We start from the raw sequence: 18,533 nt of genomic DNA on the forward strand, positions 1-18,533 counted from the left end.
GGAGATACAAATTTCTGAGTCATAAGCATGTCAACAATAAAGCAATAGAGCTATTATGTCACCATTTTTGGTGCCATCTGTCATTAAAAATTTCCATTCGTGAACCTGACACTACTGACAAAATTAAAACCATGAATAGAATTTTTACAAAGTGATGATTCAGTGATTCCTCTACTTAATGAAACTTACGATGTTTGCAAGTCTGTGTATGTTTAAGACAGTAGAATCAGTCTTTAGGAAGCTATAGAAACCAGGATACAAAGGTTGCTTAGCAACATGTAAGGACAGAGCTCAATTCACAAGTCACAGAGGACTGGATGAGCTCATGGAAATGATTGATGCTTTGGTTCACTGGTTTATACTTTCACTGACAAAACTGAATAAATTTTCCCATTCCCTCTTTGGCTAAAATTTCTAAGTCTGGCACTCCTGCTGTTCCAACAGAGCCAGTAATCCTAGCATTATCCAATTTGATTTTATCCACATGACAGCGTGAGTTTAAAATGAGAATACCCTTAAGGACAATGTCAGAGAGCAGACACAAGAAAAAGAAGGGTATGAAACTCAAATAAATACAAGTTCTGATCATCAACTTTCTTCTGGAATGATGATTGGCTGTCAGGTGAAATATATAAAGACTTATATGTATTTAAATAATAGAAGAATGCACTTATGTTCACATTAGTTTATCTTCTTGTTGTGTGCGCTAGTCTTATTTAAATGTTAACCAGAACCTTGAACTCATGTGCCCTTCCTAGCATAGCAAAGTTGTGCAGGTTTTATTAGTGCTTAATGAGCAATTTAACTTATTCTCTATAACATGAATCTTGTGTCGTTATTGTCCTTACTCTATATGTGATTTCTCTTCTCTTTAGCTGTCCTTTGGTTAATCTCATGCAGTTTCTGTATCTGACTTTGTTACCTGTTACATTGTATACACATTTATTTATTTATTTATTTGAAGTAGGAAAGGGAAGGGGGGAACAAGATGATTGGGAGGAGGTGAGGGGAGGGAAATGGGGAAAAAATGAGAAGGGGTATCGTGTGAAAATTAATGCGCCTACCATCTGACAAATGTAACTCTAACCCCTCTATACATTATCCCAACAATACAAAATAATAATAATGAAATAATAAAAGTTTTATTGGAAAGGCTAACTTAGATGGCAGAATTTTATTTTATTGGAAGAATATCCTAATAATATCCAGAAACTTTATACCAAGTCTTTCCTAGGCAATGACCTACTGATCTAGCTCCCACCCCAAAATTCTACATTACAAAGCTGCCATTAGCCATAGTCTGAAAATACAATATATCCTGGCCACTGTATCTGAGCTTTTATGCTAAAGGCTGGTGAGCTACCACTTGATCCACAGCTCTACCTCTAGCTTTTATTACTAATTATTATTATTATTTTGATAGTTAATTGTAAATTAGAGATTCATGGACTTGTCTGTCCTAGTTGGCTTTGAACCAAGATCTTTAGTTCTCAACCTCCTGAGTAGCTAGGTTTACAGGATGAGTCACTGTTTGCAAGCCTAATTCAGATAACTTTTACAATAACATATTGAAATGTTTTCCATTGCATGATCAGTTATAATTGTTAATATCTCAATGTGTCTAACTGATAAATCTAGGATTGTCTTTGTTAACACTTAAAACAAATGTGGTGTAATTACATAGTATACATCTGTGATTACACACATCCATTGAGATGCCTGGAATAATAGCTCCCTTGAAAACTGTGGAGGAGATGAATATTCTATCAATAAGAAAACATGCAAATCTTTACATTTTATGCCATTATAAATCTCTAACCATAAAAGCAATGCTTAGTCATTCCAATTGCCAACTAAGAAAAGTTTTGCTAATTCTTCCAGGAGCATAAATGGTTTTATTGTCCAACACACACACCTAAGAGATAATTATTTCAATTTTATTTACTCAGGGATTGATTTTAGACATTTATGGCTCCAAAAATAGTGCCACCTAAAATACAAAGGCCATTAAAATCTAATGGGAACTAAGAGAATCAACATGAGATTGTGGCCTCTGGTGAAAAAATGGGTACTAGGCAGAAATCTAGAGATTGATTCTTGATTCTCCGTTCTCCTAGTTGGAGAAAATAAGGGGTTACAGTTATATAAGTAAGATGAGTATATTTAGTTTTGAATATCATTTCTCCCTGATTTTCTCCCACTTTAGACTACAAATTGTAACACTGGAAAAAAAAGAACCTCTTGTTTCCATTTCCTGGAGTTCATGTTAATGAGTATCATTTTATATGGTCATATATACATAGCTATTGAGCCAATGTGATCCTCTCCTTTGTTATCAGTGTGAGAATGCTTACTGTGATATTTAGTTGATCATGTCCAAATGTAATTTTTGTCTTTTGCTACCCAGTGTATTATTGTAGACATATTCTAATTATTACAAAGGACGAAAAGCATAAAAACTGTTTTTTTTTGGGTGGTAGTTGGCTTACTTCACTTAACATAAAATTTTCCAATGCTTAGTAGATTTTTCTAGGTTTTTCATTTCCTTAGAAATGGGGCAATACCATTCTTTCTGTTAGAATCACAGCATTCTATTTTGTATACATGCCGCATGTTCTTGATCCATTCATCCACCTACTATGGTAAATGATGTTGTAATGAACATGGTTGTACTGGTGGCATTGATGCAGGGTAGTTTATAGTCATTTGGGTCAATGCCCAGGAGTGGGATTGCTGGGTCATTGGGAAACTCCATGTTTAGTTTTATGAGACACCTCCATACTGCTTTCCAGAGAGATTGAACAAGTTTACAATTCCACCAATACTGTACTAGCATTCCCTTTTGGCTCCTTTCCCACAACGTCTGTTATTGTTAGTTTTCTTGATAATGGCATTACAACTCAGTTGAGTTGTAGAATCTCAATGTTGTTTTGACTTCCATTTCTGTCACCACAGATATGCCAAAGGTATAAATGAGAGCAAAGTTTCGATTTGTAGCATAGAAGTTGTTTCCTCATTGATTCTCTAATTTCAGTAACCTTTACAGTGTATCACCGGTAACAAAGACTGAAAAAGCTCTTTTCTTAGGAACACACTACTTTGATGCTTCTAAACTTCCATTTCACAAAATTCTATTTCCCCTTTTTACAATCAAAGTGTCCACAAGTCTCCTGTTTTACTGAATTCCTTGCTATGTGTTGTCTCAACCTAGGGATCACCTTGTGTTCATCTTGTTTTCTGGCTCAACCTAGACACGTATCTTTCTGGAAGTCTTTCTTTTGTTGACTATTCTCTAAATCTCACTGTTCACCCTTGCTATGGCTTAGCCTCCTGACTGTGATTGACCTCAGGTAGCAGAAAGATCAAAGGATAAGGATCAAATTCCTAACCTCTAAAGAATATTTGGCCAGTGAATAAATCAAATGTGCTTGGCAAAATGGGAAGGTTAAGGAGTCAGAGTTCCTATAGAAAGGCACATTTCCAGTTTCTACTTTGAAGTACTAAACAATGACATAATATCAGATCATTGATCTCTAAGTTCCATTCAGTTTAGGCTTTGGGCTAGTTCTCCATTCAAAGGGAGGCCTGTGACCCTTACATTTATTTAATTCTGACGAGTTTCCATATTCGCCCCTTTTTCTATTGTTTTTCCCTGAAAAACAATAATCTGTGAACATTGAACATTGAAGAAAACAAGATTGCAGGTATAAACCCTAATGTGCTCATCATAGCGAAGAACAAGAATTGTGCTCTAATTGTTAAAGTCTCAGGGAGGCTTTGACATTCAACTAAATCTGATCCATGCCAAAAATGCATTAAAATTGTGTCAGTCCAACTATTTGAAATGTAACAGCCCTGAATATGTTATTGCATGCTTCTTTTATTTCTCACTCAACAGCATGTTCTCAGTATTTCTCAATACCACATAGTATTATATGCATACCATACATTGATGGTACTTTGGATAAACTTTAATTTTTCTTTGTCAGTCCCAAGGCTTGAACTCAGGGCCTGAGCACTGTCCTTTGGCTTCCCTCAAGGACAGAGCTCTATCACTGGAACCACAGCACCACGTCTATGTATGTGATACTTAGGAATTGAACCCAGATCTTCATACATGCAAGGCAAGTACTCTAGCACTAGGCCAAATTCCCAGCCTGAACTTTAACTTTTAAGATGTTATGAATAATGATATCACCCAAGTAAGAATGCTAGATTTTCTCCAGATATACCATTGTTCACTGATACGTATAAAATCTGATTACCTTGTTCACATAATTATTACATACATGGATGGAAAGCATATGTTGGATTTATGCATATAGACATAAAACTAACGGATATTATATTTAGGGAAGAGGCCAATGGTGTAGTTACTCTGAACAACTAATGAACTGTGTAATGAAATGAATGCCAGGAAGTGGAAAATATTTGTGTTGGGGAGAGGGAATAAGGGAAAGCACATGAAAGGATGGAAAAAGGTGACCAAATGCATTCATTGTATTCAATTTGTATAATGTAAAAATTAAACCACCCAATTTGAGGGTAGGAATAGAAAACGAAAATGTGGGAGCAGAATGGAAGGGACGAAATTGACCACGGTGTATTATATTCAGTCTGACCTGTGAGATTAAATCTGCTTTGTACATATACTTCAAACACTGAACAATTTTTAAAAATAATAAAAAGCAATAATAAAATTAATATTGCATGAACGTCATAAAAATAACTTAATATTTTAAGTTAACATCTACAAATGACACTTCTTAGTTAATGAGAAGCTCCTAGTTAATCCCACATTATCAGTTATAATGATGAATTTGTTTATTTCTTTTTTTGTTATGCCTAATGCAGCTCAGTCTATTGTGTTAAAGCTGTAGTCTCAGAGCTGGAACAATTTTTTCTCTAGTGACTGTCTCCCTGGAACTGTAGATCCTCAGTTCCCAAAAGTCTCCTACGTCCAGATCCCTTCACTGAAGGAGTTGTAGAATTAAGTTTGATTTTAATCAAAATAAATCTTTATTGCTTGGATTTCTAGAATTTTTCTGAAACAATATTAGATTCTGCTGAGAACTCTGTCTTCTGGTCACTTCAGGCATCTGTGTCCAAATTTGATAGGTTTTACTTTTGAATTATTGTTCCAAGGGTAAGTATTCTAATTTTGCCCAGAGATCACAATGGTTCCTTGTTGCTTGTTCATGACAACACATTCTCTGTGCCTCAATAATTTTGGTTTCAATTTGCTTCTGAATCCTGGGTAACCCTTTACTGCCGCAAGTACTTAAGAATCTGCAGTATCGTAGTACTATAATACCTCCAATATTGCCTGACAAATCCCAGTCGTCACACACCAGCACAGTCAAAATGCACTGTAATTTTACTTGTTTTCTTGTTCTTCTGATGGTTCCAGAGGAAAAAAAATATCTTAACACATATGAGCCCAATTATTTCTTAAGAGTGTTGTGTTTGGTTAGTCTCTAGTCCCCCAAGTCACAATAATTAGCTGTTATTTCAGATTATGCTATTTATATAATGAATGCAAAAGGTGTATAATAAATGCATTCTAGTATTTAAATCAATCCTGAGACTCCTCTTTTTCTCCTTTTCTCTGGCTGTTGATTTCACATATTTACTGTTTTTTTGAGAACATTCCATTTTGTTGTAGTCAAGAATAGAGAATTAGTGATATATTGAGAGTTCAGGGTCACAGAATGGCCAGGAATACTAGATGGCTCAGTGATTAAGGGTCACAGACTAAATAAACTAATTCACACAACTAAAATCTCTATATTTATTAGATTAGATGTTTTCATAGCAAATTTAAAACAAATAAGAACTACTAAATTGCTTATCCAACATCTCTTACAAATGAGAAGCCAGGGGCCAGTGGTTCATGCATGTAATCCTAGCTACTAAAGATCCTGAGACTTGGAGGCCTCTGGGGAAAAGTTTGCTGGACTCCATCTCCAATATAATGAATAAAAATAACAGAGCCAGAGGTGGGCTCAAGTGGTAGAGTGCCTGCCTTGTAAGCATACACACAAGAAAAGAGGATAGAAAAGAAAATAAACTTGCTTAATGTCTCAATGTAAGTCTATTTTATAAAAGTAAAACTGCATTTTGAAACAAGTATTTTTGGAAATATCTCCAATACCAAGTGCTCTGGAGGAAAACAAATCTATTTTTTCTACCAACAGCAAGAAACCTTGAACTTATATGACTCCAGGCTCTTCAAACTGGTTCTAAACTAGACAAAATTAACAGAAGGTGATGACCCAGGAAATGTTTTGATAATATCGATGGTAAAGCTTGTCTTATAAACACACTAATATGTTCCAACCATCCTGTAACAGTTCCCTGTGCTTGCCCCATGTTTTCAGAAGTGCAGATTTCTTTTAGCTGCAGCTGGCAGAATCTCTGCTATTCTAATTACTTAGATAACAAAGTAAGTTCATCTAGAAACTTGATTTAGGATTATATGGAAACAGGAGGTTTATCCTTTTGATTATTGCTCTTCATGTATCATGTACTGTGTGATAGTACTATCTGACTTTGGTACCTGGTATATTGTATAAACCAGAAGTATTATTGTGGCTCATGGTGGTAGAGAACTAGCCTTGAGCCAAGAGCTCAGGGACAGTGCTTATACTCTGAGCTTCATCCCCACTACCAGACATTTTTTCTCTGAGCATTAGTGAAACATTTTTGAGAAAGAGAAGATTAAGCAAAGGCTCACACCTGTAATCTACCTAGTCCAGAGGATGAGATCAGGAGTTTCACAGTTCAAGACCAGCCTGAACATAAAGCTACCAAAATACCAAATCAGCCAATAAAACAGGGCACAATGGGTACACTCAAGTTATATTTGAAATGTAAATAGCAGGATTATTGTCCAAGCTGGCATAGATAAAAAAATACTGAAAAGTTTTGGGGGTATATAGCTCAAGTTAATACTTGTTCTAATGAACATTTTGCCTATTAAGCAATAGGTTCAGATTTCAAATTTGAGTATCACCTTTTAGATGAAATGATTCTATTTTTTAAATAAAAAAGAAAATAATATGAAGAATCAGCTAATATGTTCAGAATTCATCTTGATTAAGCTAAGTGGATTATTTTGTATAGATACCCTGTGGTAAGAGAACATTTAGATAATTTTTAAAACTTTTTTTTTAAATACAAAATAGCTGGAGTGTTTAGTGTGTGTGTGTGTGTGTGTGTGTGTGTGTGTGTGTGTGTGTGCGTGTGAAGGAAAATAGAATAAGAGGTAGAAGCCAGTTCCATGCAGTGCTTATCAGCTATTGGACATATTTTGAAGTTTTCCCAAATGTTTTAAGATTTCAGTGTAACACTGTCATTTCAAAACATCCCTAGTATAGACAATCCATTGGAGTTCAGGAAGAACCAAATTGGACAGAGATTGTCCATTAGTGAGGGTGGCTGCCTTTCTCACTGGAAGATCTCTTTTATAGAAAATACGTGATTATTATACTAGTGCCTCAAGTATAACATAAAGACTAACTGAACCCTTCGCCATCTTTTTCTATGGATTCAATATCGTGAGACCAAGCTTGTTTGGATTGATTTTGTTCATGGTACTTTTAAATGGCACTTCAGAAAAATAGAGTCATCTTTTTCCATCACTGTTCTGTTAGAGAGATGCCCTAAAAGATTTTCAAGTTTTCTGTTCCAGAAAATTCATTTTTCTTCTTTTCTGCATGTCCTTTATAGAAAAGAGAATTGCAGGGCCCCACACCCTTCCTCCTGATATCTGAAACAATGGACAAGACCGAATCCATCTGTGTCTTTTCTGGAAAAGTTCAATTTATTGATTAAACACAATCAGATATTAGTGATAGCAATTAGGAATAAAATATAACAACTCCCACACATTGTCACAAGTAGTATAATTTTCTTACAATTTATGAATATTTATTTCTAGTGATTTCACTCCAGTATTTTCATCCTGCTATTCACCAGAGGTAAATGAAACAAAATGAGAAACCATGGTTCCATGACACTGATGTAAAGATGGATGTCTGCTGCTATTGTTTTCTAGCAAGAGAACTGATACATGGCAGTGCGGTTCTTCTGGATCTCCATATATGCTGATAGCTCAATATACTTGTCCTAAATCAATATGCCAATGCATCCCAAATTTAAAAAAGCAGACAAAAGAGTCCTTGCCTTTAATTAAGCATTTAAGATAGATTTCAAGTAACGTATTCCTTTTAAATTATGGGTTAAAATAATACATTATGGACATTTCCTTAATGAACAGACAACAAAGAAGACCATGGTCATGAAGAAGGATACTGAAGAAGACATGATGCTGGAAGCTTGTGCCTTGGTGTGAATGGTGGAATGCCATGAGGAACTGAGTACTCCATGTGGCTGAATTGTGATTATAAACAGATTACCATCATGCCAGGTTCCATTTGGATAAAATAATAAGTGAATAAATATAATAAATGATTAAAATAAAAAAATATTTCACTACATTGTTAGACATGTGGCTAAAGGAAAATGCACTGCTGCATGAACAATGAGTTTGAATTGTGCCACATGGGAAGTATTGTGTACTCAGAGCTGAAAACACATTTAGTGGTCACATAAGTGATAGACTTCAGCCATGATTTTTTAAAAAATTATGTGACCTTTTGGTTTCTTTTACAAACTAGTTCTGTGTTTCAGTGTCACTCACTGATGCTAAATGTTCAGGGCATGTTAAGACCTAGAAAAATAAGTCAAATAGTCATTCCAGCAAGTGCCAAAAGTCTCATTTTGTTGTTGACTTGCTTCACAAGATTGACTCGTTCGAGAATCACTTTTTTCTTAAAGTGCTAGATGAAACTATCTTGAGGTTTGTGGACCATAGTGTGACAAACGCACGTTAGTCCAGATGTAGCATGAAAGCAGACACAGACATGGTAGAAATGAATGAACTCATCTACGTTCAAATAAAACTTTATTTATAAAAATTCCCATAAGGCATATTTTGACGACTTTTGGCGTAGTCTAATTAGAAGAAAATACATTGAATCATAAATGGATTTAAAAATACCATGTTAACCAGACAAATTGTCAGTTTCATGAAGTCCAGGCTATAATTTCAGTCTTGCTGGAATAATAGAAAGTGACCCTATGTTGAGAGGATAGGATTTATAGAAGCCAGAATGTTTGCAGGTACATTTAATCATTCCAAGATGTATGTTTTTGAAAACCCTCAGTACAATAATTACAGTTAAGAAATTGTCATTAGGTAAAGATACAGCCAAAATCATGAGAAGGAATAAGTCGATTTTTCATTGAATCTTGTGCCTACCTTTTAACTGTCTATCTTGAATCTGGGTCTCTGGTCATAAATGTCTTACAAGTTTGACTACAGCTGCCCTTCAACTTCAGCCATTGTTGGCTAGGAAGTAACACAAATGTGTTAAGCTTTGTTTTTGCTTCAAATCTTTGATTACCACTATTTTAAATTAACATTTTGTAGTTGTGCAGGGATATTTTGACATGTCAAGATTTGCTTACATTGGGGCCAGGAGTTTGGCCTACTGGTAGAGTGCTTGCCTAGCATGCACGAAGACCCAGTTCGATTCCTCGGTACCACATACATAGAAAAAAAGCTGGAAGTGGTGCTGAGGCTCAAGTGGTAGAGCTCTAGCTTTGAGAAAGTCCAAGGACAGGGCTCAGGCCCTGAGCTAAAGCCCAGGGCTGGCAAAAAAAAAAAAAAAGATTTGCTTACAACATCCCTTAATCAGACTCACCTCCCCATCATTCTCCTACATACAACCTGCCCGCAGTGTGAAATCTCAACATGATTCATTTGTACATTTTCACATGTGCATGTGAAGTATTTCCACTGTATTCTCTCTCATTAGCCATCTTCTTTGACCCTCCTGTCCCTCCCACAAGTATCCATGAAGTAGACAGAATGTGTTTTGCATCCTCACCCTCATGCTTTTATTTGCACATCTAAATTTATTGCAGCATTATTTAATAAGAGCTATGAGATCCAAAGAGACCCAAATGTGGTTCAATAAATGATCCACAAGAATTGTAGTATAGACATACAATAGAATATTGTTCTGTCTTTCAAAGGAATATTCTGTCATATGCTACATTGTGGAATAATCTTAAGGATATTGTACTAAATAAAAATGGTCCATTTTGTTTATAAACAAAAACTATGGAAAGCTGGTAGCACTCCAAAATTCATATGGAATAGTAAAAGACCCCATATAGCAAAAACAATTCTTAGCAGAAAGAACAGTGCAGGAGGAATTTCAATACCAAAATTTAAACTCTGTTACAGAGGTATAGTGGCCAAAACAGCTTGGTATTGGCACAAGAACAGGCCTGAGGACCAATGGAATAGAACTGAGGACCCAGATATTAACCCACAGACCTCTGGCCAACTAATCTTTGATAAGGGAGCCAAAACAATAGAATGGAAGTAAGACAACCACTTCAACAAGTGGTCTTGGCAGAACTAAGTACCTGCAGACAACTAAAGTTGGATCCTTCTTTGTCACCCTGCACCAGGATTAACTCCAAATGGATCAAAGTCCTCAGGTAAAAGCAGATACAGTTAAAACTTTACAAGAATGAATAGGCTGTTACACTAGGTATCTTTATTAAAGTAAAAATACCACATGCTAATGTACTGAATACTTGAAATGGTAGATTTCACATTACATTTTGTTCAAAATGCTATTTTTTTTCACTGTGAACTCAAGGGTTATAGTGAATAGAGCTGCTGGTCCAGAAATGGTAACATAGAGGTAATCTTTTTGTTTTTTGGTTCTTTGTTTTTTTTGTTTTTTGTTTTTTGTTTTTGCCAGTCCTGGGCTTGAGCTCAGGGACTTAGCATTATCTTTGGACTTTTCTCAAGGCTAGAGTTCTACCACTTGAGTCTCAGCACCACTTCTGACTTTTTTCTATATGTATATGGTATCGAGGAATCGAATCTGGGTCTTTGTGCATACTAGGCAAGCACTCTAACACTAGGCCAAACTCCCAGCCCACATAGAGGTGATCTTGATTAAAGAGAGCAATCCTGCCTAGTGCTGGTGATTCTGGTCTGTAATTCTAGCTACTAGAGAGACTGAGATCTGAGGATTGTCATTTAGAGCCAGCCTAGCAGAAAACTTTGTAAAACTCTTACTGCCAATTAGGCATCAAAACAGCTATATGAGGAGTTGTGGCTTAAGTGGTAGAAAGCCAGACTTCAGCAAAAAATCTGAGTGAGAGTACCATGTCCCTGGGTTCAAGGCCCAAGGCCAGAATAAACAATAATAAATTGATGTTCTTTAATTTGAGATACATGAGTGAGTTGACCAGTTTGTCAAAAGTCTAGAATCTGCCTTCCCAAATCCTTATAAGTGTGTGAAAACATCTCTCTGAATTCAGATGTGAGGTGAGGTGGTATAAGAAATTGATTAGTGAACAGCAAAAGTGCTTCCTTTAGGCGAGGTGTTTCTACTGGCAACTGTTTCTTTGGAGTAATTTATCTGTACTTTTTCCTTTACTTCTTTCTATAACATATTCAAAATCTGAAAGGATTATATATATACATATATATATATATATGAACAACAATAATAAAATATAACGAGCCACTATCATCTTTCTGATGTGGAAAAAAAAGGAGAAAACATATTTACTTTATGGAACTCTTCCTAAGTAGTTATTGGAAACTGGACTTAAGATTTACAGTCTGAATGGCACTTTTATAATTTTTTCATAATTCATTTTAAAATTTCTCAGTAGTTGCACAAAGGATTTATAACATCTATCTTGTCCAAAGGGCTTTCAGCAACTATCTTGATACTTGTCACTTTTTCAAGGTTCTCCTTCATCTCTCCGAAATCCATCCATCTGGTCAACTTTTCTAGTTCCATTTTCACATGTGTATATTGAATGTTATGACTACAACTTCTTTCTCTCTAGTCATCTACCTCCTTTCTTTGACCTCAATTCTCTCCCTGACGTCTCGTGTTTTACCTTCCTGGTATTCATTTGATTAGACTACAAATGTGTTGCTCAAAGGAATTACATCCCTGGAATTTTCCCCACACATACCATTTTTTAATTAATATTTTTGTGGATATGTATTCATAACCCAGTATATGTTTGCACATCTATTTATAAATTAGGTCTAACTTCCACATATGAAAGAAAACATACATCTCTCCTTTCTCTGGGCCTGACAATGTCTTACTACATATTCCAGGTTAGCCTCAAACTTTTGTTCCTCTTGACATTCATTTTTAAAGTGTGTGCTAAATGTTCCAGTGAGCTGCATTATGGTATTTCACATAAGTATATATTATATTATAATTAGATTCATCATCTTTGATTGCAGTTTTTCTTTTCCTTTTACTCCTTAATTAATTCAACATTGTTCATTTCTCCACCATTCCTCCTATTCCTCACAGTCCCACAATTACAAATATACTACACACACACACACACACACCTGTGATCCTGCATATAGGATGATCTTTTTGGAGAATGTAGGAATTTATATGTGAATTACTCTTATTTTTAAGTATTGGTTCTTGTTTTAGAAATAGATATTCTTATTTAAAAACAAAGAAACAAATATTTTTTCTGTTATCCTAATAAAGTCCAAGGGACACTAATTTGCAACAGGGCTGGAAAGGAGGGTGGAATTGGGCAGGAAGACAGGAATCATAAGAGAGGAGTTATAGAACCTTTCCATCATTTGGGCTGAAATACAAGCAGCATGCTATCAAGTAAATTGCTTTTCACTTATTTTATTATCTAATTGACTCTGTAGTATAAGGAATTTTGGTTTGCTGAATGTTACCATGTTTTTAACACTTAGGTAGGAGATTTGTTCTCAGGCAAACAATTGCTGGGCTGTTTCTTGTTAAAATGTCACAGTTTTCTGATTTATAGGTCATCACAGTCAAGCACCCTAGGAAACAATTGTCCACGACATGAACTGCAAACCCAAAGTAACAATGTTTTCCTGTGACATAATAAACATCTCCTTGTGGAGCCAAAGATGAAAAAGGAGACATTTATTTTTCTGGGCTATTGACTTTACTATGGGGTACCTGAAATTCCCAGGGTAGCTCACAATGGAAATGACAGTGATATGTTTGTGTGTCTTTAAATATGTGCCATTTCAAGTGCCAAGCTGCAATGATAAATCTTTTGGGGAGATAAATAATAGAAGATGTTTTGCTGTAGACATAAATGGTCCTCTGGTTGGCTATTTCCCAGGCTTCAAATACACAGCGATTTTTTTGTGCACTCATTTTTTTTCCTGAAAATGCAGATTTGCCAGGCCCTCTGCTCTGACGCCATTCATTTGTCTCTTCTTTAGTTAAATCCATTTCTCACCCCAGTTCAAGTTAAGTTCATTCCACATGGCCTTGCCTATTACCACCAACCTTCAGCAACAGCCTCTCTCCCTATTGTCATACCATTTGTTTTTCTTCCTGTTTCTCAAAACAGCTTTCCAAAAGTCATAGCCATAATGGTTACGCTTAGTACAATCACATGACTCCATTGAAAGTTAAATGAAGTTTAATATTATTTAGTAATGAAGGGGGAGGCAATATTAGCCTTTGAACTCAGTGACTTGTGTTTGTTAAGAAAGGCACTATTGAGCCATGGATTTAATCCTAAATTGAAAATTACTTGCTCATTCATAACACATGTACCATGTATATTGGCAGATGGTTCCTCTTTCTAGAGCTAGCTTTAAATGGATATCCCTGGAAGGTCTCTAATGCCTTCTTTCTGTATCTTCTCTAATTTGTTCAAGGTTGTACCTGTATGTTAGCTCTACTTGGCAATTATTTCTTGTCCCCTTCAGACGAAGGGAAAACTAATTGTTCCTGAAATTCTTTAATACTTGAGGTTCTTTTGTATGTGAAGAAACAATCACACTACAAGTATTTAGTTTAATTTTCTTAGAAATTTATTCAACAGTTAATATGTATTTATGTATTTAGCAATTGACAATGCAACATTTATTCACATAGTAAATAAATTACCACAACGTAAGTTAACATTAATTAATTTAACACAATAAATTTCCTTGAACTCAAAAAGATGATTATAGATATTTAATCAAAAATTTTCTAAGCAAACTAATTAAAAGAAAAAGGTTTTTTACCTTTTAATGGATAAAAAGAAATGAGAATATTGGCATAAATAAAAATAATTAACATTCTTATATTTAAACCACAGATAACATTTGCTACCATCCAAGATTGAAAATTTTTCTTATTAGGTGTTAACTTCACAGTCAAGATGACAATAAGCATATCTCATATTTATTGCCATATGACCTTAAAATTTTAGTTATCCTCCTGATTTTTTTTTGCCAGTTCTGGACTTGAGCTCAGGGCCTGAACCCTGCCCTTCGACTTTCTCAAGGCTAGAGCTCTACCACTTGAGCCTCAGCACCACTTCCAGCTTTTTTCTATGTATGTGGTACCGAGGAATTGAACTCGAGTCTTCGTGCATGCTAGGCAAGCACTCTACCACTAGGCCAAACACTTAACCCCTCTTCCTGATATTTCACAAAGAATAAGACTTCAAATTTATTGGCCTAGCTGTGAATTTTGAGGAGAGCAGTGGGTTGAGTCTGCCGGGGATGGATATAAAATCAAGTGCTTATCACAGATTAGGTGGCCATAGGTCTGTACATTAATGTCTGGGTCCTCAGTTCTATTCCATTGGACATCAGGCCGGTTCATGGCCAGTGCCAAGCAGTTTTAGTCTCTAAAACTCTGTAAAAGAGTATAAAGCTTGGTTTTAAAATTCCTCCTGTGCTGTTCATTCTGCTAAGAATAGTTTTTGCTATATGGGGTCTTTATTATTCCATATGAAATTTTGGTTTGCTTCTTCTATTTCTTTAAAGAATAACATTGGGATAATGATGGGTATTGCATTGAATTTGCAGGTAGCCCTTGGAAGATTGCCATTTTTTCATATATTTTTTATTGTAATTAATAGAAGTGTTACATGATATTTGCCAGATAGATGGTGCATTAATTAACATACATTGATACCCTTTCACATGTCTTGGTCCCCATTTCCCTCCCCCCCACTCCACCCCTCATCTTGTTTTCCCCCCTTCCCTATCGAATTTCAAATAAAGAAATCCAAATATATCCGATATATCAGGTAACAAAGTGAGATAATGTAACAATATGAGATAACCAAGGGACAGCAAAAGAGATGAGAGATAACATAGTATCTTAAGAAAAACAATCATTCATTATATGGCTTATGTTTCTATATCCTAGAGATCCTTTCATTTAGCGTCATACTATACAGCCTTTTGTATCAAGGTTTTGCTCTACTGCAAATCTCTGCTAGGAGAGCCCAATATTTCTACTGATTTTGGCAAATGAGGGAAACCATTGAGCCTAAGTGCCTTTGAATCTGGCATACTTCACTTAATATGATTTTTTTTCTAAGTCTTTCCATTTCCTAACAAATGGGGCAATGTCATTCTTTCTGACAGCAGCATAGAATTCCATTGTATACAAATACCACATCTTGTTGATCCACTCATCATCTGAGGGACATCTAGGTTGATTCCAAATCTTTGCTATGGTAAATAGTGCTGCAATGAACATTGCTGTGCTAGTGAATTTAGTATTCCTTGTTTCTGGATGATTGGGTAAATGCCAAGTAGTGGAATTGCTGGGTCATAGGGGAGCTCTATGTTTAGTCTTTTGAGGGACTGCCATACTACTTTCCATAGTGGTTGAAGGAGTTTGCTCTCCCACCAACAGTGTAGTAGTGATCCCTCCTGGCCACATCCCCTCCAGCATCTGTTGTTATTAGTATTCTTGATCCTGGCCATTCTAACTGGAGTGAGGTGGAATCTTAGAGTTGTTTTGATTTGCATTTCTTTTATGACGAGAGATGTTGAGCATTTCTTCATGTGTCTATAGGTAATTTTTGTTTTTTCTTCAGAGAAGACTCTCTTTAAATCTTTGGCCACATTTTTAATGGGATGGTTGTTACTTTGGAGGTTAGTTTTGGATTGATTCAATTTTTTGAACTATAGATATAATTTAAATATGAGGCCTTTGTCCATTTTATGATTGGTGAAGATTTTCTCCCACTCTGTAGGCTTCCTAATTAGTTTACTAGCTATGTCCTTTGCCATACAAAAGTTCTGCAGTTTAATGCAGTCCCACTTATCCAGCGTTTCTCTGATTTGTTGTGATTCTTGGTCCTTATTATGAAAGTTTAGACCTGTGCCAAGGAGGCCTAGTGTATCTCTTATTCCTCATGTAAAGTTTTCAGTGTGTCAGCTTTTACCTCCAGGTCTTTGATCCACTTGGAGTTAATTCTAGTGCAGGGTGACAAAGAGGGATCCAGCTTTAGTTTTCTGCAGGTGCTTAACCAGTTCTGCCAGCACCACTTGTTGAAGAGACTATCTTTCTTCCATTCTATTTTTTTGGCTCCCTTGTCAAACATTAGGTGGCCATATGTCTGTGGTTTAATATCTGGGTCCTCAGTTCTATTCCATTGGTCTTCAGCCTGCTCTTGTGCCAGTACCAAGCTGTTTTGATAATTATAGCTCTGTAATAGAGTCTAAAGTTTGGTATTGAAATTCCTCCTGCACTGTTCTTTCTGCTAAGAAGTGTTTTTGCTACACGGGGTCTTTTATTGTTCCATATGAAATTTTGGATTGCCTCTTCTATTTCTTTAAAGAATGACATTGGGATATTGATGGGTATTGTGTTGAATTTGTAGATAGTCCTTGGCAAGATAGTCATTTTCACAATATTGATTATTCCAATCCAGTAGCATGGGAGGTTTTTCTATTTCCTCAGTTCTGCTTTAATTTCCTTTTTCAGGGTTTTAAAGTTTTCCTCAAAAAGGTCCTTTACATTCTTAGTTAAGCTAATTCCTAGGTACTTTATTTTCTTTGTGGCTGTTGCAAAAGGAGTTGCTTTACTGATTGTTGCCTCATTCCTCTCACTGTTGGCATAGAGGAAGGCAGTTGATTTTTGAGGGTTAATTTTATAGCCTGCTACCCTTCCAAAGTTTTGAATCAGCTCAAGGAGCTTGGGAGTAGAGTCTATAGGATTCTTTAAATACAGGATCATGTCATGTGCAAAGAGGGAAAGTTTTACTTCCTCTTTCCCTATTTGGATCTCCTTTATGCTTACTTCTTGCCTCATTGCACTGGCTAGGAATTCTAATACTATGTTAAAGGGGAGTGGAGAGAGTGGGCATCCTTGACTCATTACTGATTTTAGAGGGAATGGCTTTAGACTATCACCATTAATTATAATACTAGCTGTGGTTTCTCATACATAGTCTTTATTATACTGAGGAATGTTCCTAGTTTCTCCAGAGCTTTTAACATAAAGGGGTGTTGGATCTTTTCAAATGCCTTTTCTGCATGTATTGAGACAATCATGTGATTTTTGTCCCTGCTCCTGTTGATGTGTTGAATTATATTAATTGATTTGCGTATGTTGAACAAGCGTTGCCTCCCTGTGATGAAACCTGTTTGATCATGGTGTATAATTTTTTTGATGAGTTGTTATAGATGGTTGGCCAGTATTTTGGTGAGAAGTTTTGCATCAATGGCCATCAAAGAAATTGGTCTATAGTTCTCTTTCTTTGATGAATCTCCATTGGGTTTGGGGATGAGGGTTATACTGGCTTCATAGAATGAGTTTGGTGAAGAACCTTCATTTTCAATTTTGTTGAAGAGCTTGAGCAGTATTGGTGTGAGCTCTGCTTTGAAGACCTCGTAGAATTCAGCTGTGAATCCATCTGGCCCTGAACTTTTCTTAGGTGGAAAGTCTCTTACTGACATTTCTATTTCTGTACTTGAAATAGGCCTGTTTAGTTGGGTTAGTTCTTCTTGTTTCAGTGTGGGTATGTTAATATTGGCTAGGAATTCGTCCATTTCTTCTAGATTCTCACATTTGTTGGCATAAAGGTTTGAGAAGTACTCCCTCATGATACTCTGGATCTTGGTAATTTCTGTCATGATATTACCATGTTCGTCTGTGATTTTATTTATTTCGGTATGCTCCCTTCTTTTTTTGGTAAGATTTTCTAAGGGTTTGTCTATTTTGTTAATTATTTCAAAGAACCACCTCCTTGTTTTGTTGATTCTTTCTATAGATTTTTTGGATTCCAAATCATTTAATTCTTCTTTGATTTTAATAGTTTGGTTCCTTCTAGTGGGACTAGGGTTTGTTTGTTGCTCTTTTTCCAGGAGCTTAAGGTGACAAATTAACTTGTTGGTTTGTGATCTTTCCAATTTGTTATTGTAGGCACTCAGAGCTATAAATTTTCCTCTGAGTACTGCCTTGCCGTGTTCCAAAGGAGCTGGTATTTTGTTTGCTCCTTTTGGTTAAATTTTATAAACTGTTGGATTTCTCTTCTAAACTCTTCGATGACCCATTGGTGATTCAACAATGTGTTGTTCAATCTCCATGAGTTACAGGATTTTCGTTGGTGGAGATGTGTGTTCAGTTCCAGTTTGATGCCCTTGT

The 18,533-nt window shown here is 35.8% G+C and overlaps 1 long non-coding RNA gene across 2 annotated transcripts; it reads left to right on the forward strand.

The window, feature by feature from the left end:
- The first annotated feature begins 318 nt into the window (after window positions 1-318).
- On the forward strand, window positions 319-8,449 carry LOC150056532 (uncharacterized). 2 transcript variants are annotated; one of them, XR_016537233.1, is made up of 3 exons: window positions 319-622; window positions 3,990-4,124; window positions 8,282-8,449. It is a non-coding gene; the product is annotated as an uncharacterized LOC150056532 (long non-coding RNA). The 2 variants fall into 2 exon arrangements; XR_016537234.1 differs by having other exon boundaries at window positions 319-555.
- The last annotated feature ends 10,084 nt before the right edge of the window (window positions 8,450-18,533 follow it).

This window comes from Megascapheus bottae, chromosome 12, assembly GCF_031878675.1.
Source record: "Megascapheus bottae isolate mThoBot1 chromosome 12, mThoBot2.hap1, whole genome shotgun sequence".
In the NCBI taxonomy this organism is placed as follows: Eukaryota; Metazoa; Chordata; class Mammalia; order Rodentia; family Geomyidae; genus Megascapheus; species Megascapheus bottae.